A 3,380-nucleotide genomic window follows, 5' to 3' on the forward strand; every position below is an offset into this window, starting at 1 on the left:
TGTGTGTGTGAGAGAGAGAGAGAGAGAGAGAGGGTGTAAGTGTGTGAGTGTGTGTGTGTATGTGTGTTTGTGTGTGTGTTCATGTGTGTGTGTATACATGTGTGTTTGTGTATTTGCGCGTGTGTGTTCATTTGTGTGTACATGTGTGCGTGCGTGTATGTGAGTATGTTTTTGAGCACGCGCACATGCACGTACTTTGATGTAAGGAGCGGAGGGGTCGTGGTGCTTGATTCCATTTTGTTTTTGTTTTGTTTGATTTTCTTTATTTCTTACGTTTGTACAAGGCTCCCGTTTTGTGTCATAAATCAACCAGCTCCCAAACGTACACTGTGAGCCGACAGGTTTGTATCCTGAGGTCGAGCCATGGGTCGAGCTCATCATTGGTTGCGGTGTGAAACAGCGGGAAAAAGGGGTGGGGATGCGTAAAAGGGTCAACAAACCTGCTCCCACTAAACTGGAATGTTGCTGATGTTTATTATGGATTCTATGCTGAAAGCTTCGGTTAGAATAATTGTACACATCATCACCTAGTCTGTTCCTATAAACCCATATTTAGCATAACAATCTTCGTGTTTATCAAACTTAAAAAGAAATAATGCTCTGTTCTGTTTATGCAATTTTTTGGGTTTAAACCTTTTTACGAATATCTAAGATCGTTCAGCAGACTGAGAATCCGACACTGGCGTCTGTACCCGATAGACACGATGCAGTTATATGACGAGCTATTACTTCTCTCTCACCCTTCCTTTTCAAGCCATTTGATTCAGAAACTTTTAAATGGGGATTTTGAACCACAGACGCCAGCGCCTCTTTACTTTACTTTTACTTTTTCTTTCCTCTGGTATCCTCAGGATGTGGATGGGAGGTGCAGTTTTCGGCCCTGTGCTAAGTGTGTGGCTTCTGTGATAGATATGTTATGTTGTTCCAGGACCTTTCTAACCACACTCAGCCAGGTCCTTCTTGGTCTTCCTCTTGATTTGAAGCCGGATTCACGGGGTGGTAAGTTCTAGATTCTAGTTATTTCCGGGGCTTTACAGTTAGATGCCCAAACCATTTGATGCTTTGACGCTCAAATGAAATTTATACTAGTGGTATACTGGTTTGTAGGCGTAAGGTCTCGTTCCTTATGCGGTCTCTTCTGGTGATATAGATTGTTTTGCAGAGACACCTCATTTCACATACGTTGATATGCCTTTCTTGTGCATTATTAAGGGACCATATTTGGCACTAGTATGTTAAGGTCAGTATGAAGACACCACTGATAAGCTGGGATTTCATTTCGATTGGGATGTTCTTGAGACTGAACAGGGGTGCTAGCTGGTAGGACTATACATTTACCTTCTTGGTTCTGTATCTATCTCGTTTTCCATTCGCCCATCTTGTGTAAAAGTGCTTCCAAATATTTGAATCCCTCTAAGTGTTGGAATTGTGTTCCACCAATAAAGATGGTGCGTTTCCCTGGGTTTCTGTACACCTTCATAATTTCTGTTCTTGAAATGGACAATTTCATGTTTAGGTGCTTACATTCCTCATTTTGTCATATTATTATAATGCAATGTGATTGAATTGGTTGGCCTGTCTGACGACCTGTCTTTCTTTCCACCACACGTAAACAAATTCTCCTTCTGTTGTGTACCAGATTGGCACTCAACCGTCGGACGCAGAAGTCCTGAGTTCAATATCAGTTTAGGTAGAATTAATATCGAGTAACTCGGTCTTCCTGCTAGGACAGTGTATCCTTCTCAGCTTGGATTAGTCCTGACAGCAGGGTGGAAATATGCTTCCGTAATGATCTGCATTGTGTCAATGTGAACCCCCCCCCCCTCCACCAACATTACACAAAAAACAAATAAACAACAGATGAGAAAAAAAAACAACTAAACAAAACAACAACGTATAAATAGCTGATAGCTAAGCTGATATCATGAGCGTAAAAATATGCATCAACAGCTGGTACGTACTTAGTTACTCTATAAACAATCCCCAATTAATCTATCTTCCTTCCCCTTCATGGAATTATTATTGTTTTTCTTCTACTAGGACACGACCCGCCCCCAACCACACCCACTTCTCCTTGTGTACCAGGAAACCAAACAGCGGCGATGACGTAACACACACTCCAGCACTGGGACATCATCCGTTTCACTTGACGTCATGCTCTTAAACCAGTCTGACGTCACAAGGAGCCTGGTCTGGCCCTGTCTCCCGCTCTGTCCAGGTCTCTGGAGTGCTCTTCACATGATTAACCCTTTGTAGCCGTGGCCGGGCGATTAACTCTTGTCAGGCCGTTTGCTAGTGGACTAACGTCGTCCTATGGGTTTTCTCCAAAGTGTCATCGTGAGGAATGGGGAGGATTTTGTTGTGGAATGAAAGAATGCGAGGATGGGTTGGTAGGCAGATAGAGAGAGGGAAGGAAAGAGAGAGAGAGAGAGAGAGAGAGAGAGAGAGAGAGAGAGAGAGAGAGAGAGAGAGAGACAGAGACAGAGACAGAGACAGAGACAGAGACAGAGAAAGAAAGAAAGGGAGAGAGACAGAGAGAAGGAGAGAGAGAGAGAGAGAGAGAGAGAGAGAGAGGGGGGGGGGGAGGGAGGAGAGATAGAGAGAGCTGTAGATGGAAGGGGGGGGGGATGGAAGAGGAAGTGAGAGATAAAAGAGAGACATAAAGAGAGTGAGAGATGAAAAAGAGACACAGAGATACACACACTCGTGGATAAGAACTCTCTGAGAGACAGAGACACAGAGAGAGAGAGAGAGAGAGAGAGAGAGAGAGAGAGAGAGAGAGAGAGAGAGAGAGAGAAAGAGATAGAGATAAAAGGGACGAGGAGGGTGTGATTTTAAAAAATATATGTTAAGGTGAGCAATTAATAGACTGACATGGAGGTGGACACTACAAAGTTATTGTTGTTGTTGATTTTGTTGTTCGCCTGTATGTGCGTCTAACAAGTGCAACCTTGCAGCTTAGACGTCCAGTCATCATCATCATCATCTAGTGCCAGATCTGCGACAGACATCGGCGATCATGATTTTCCATTCATTCCTTTGCTCGGATGCTCTCAGAAAAGCTACGTTTCCCTGATTTTTCCCTGTTACCCATTTGTTTAGGTTCCCTAAGTATGTTGTTCTGGGCCCACCCCTGCCTCGCTTGCCCTCAATTTTGCCAGTGAGAGCTAGATGTTAAAGACCCGCATGTCTATTCAGGTGTCCCAAAAACTGCATTTGTCGTTTCCTGATTGTTTTTAACATTGAGCGTCCCACGTGGGCTTCATCAAGCACTACCTCATTTGATTTCTTTTTCTTCCACGATACTCTTAGCAGTCTCCTAAGAAACCACATTTCTGTTGCCTCTATTTTATTTTCACTGTCTTTAGTGATTGCCCAGC

The 3,380-nt window shown here is 43.6% G+C and overlaps 1 long non-coding RNA gene across 2 annotated transcripts in view; it reads left to right on the forward strand.

The window, feature by feature from the left end:
• Window positions 1-2,451, forward strand: part of LOC106013545 — a 9,644-nt gene extending 7,193 nt beyond the window's left edge. For both annotated transcript variants that reach the window (XR_004859295.1, XR_004859294.1), the window contains exons 3-4: window positions 852-999; window positions 2,041-2,451. This is a non-coding gene — a long non-coding RNA (uncharacterized LOC106013545). The remainder of the gene's footprint in view (window positions 1-851; window positions 1,000-2,040) is intronic.
• The last annotated feature ends 929 nt before the right edge of the window (window positions 2,452-3,380 follow it).

This window comes from Aplysia californica, unplaced genomic scaffold (assembly GCF_000002075.1).
Source record: "Aplysia californica isolate F4 #8 unplaced genomic scaffold, AplCal3.0 scaffold00980, whole genome shotgun sequence".
Classification (NCBI taxonomy): Eukaryota; Metazoa; Mollusca; class Gastropoda; order Aplysiida; family Aplysiidae; genus Aplysia; species Aplysia californica.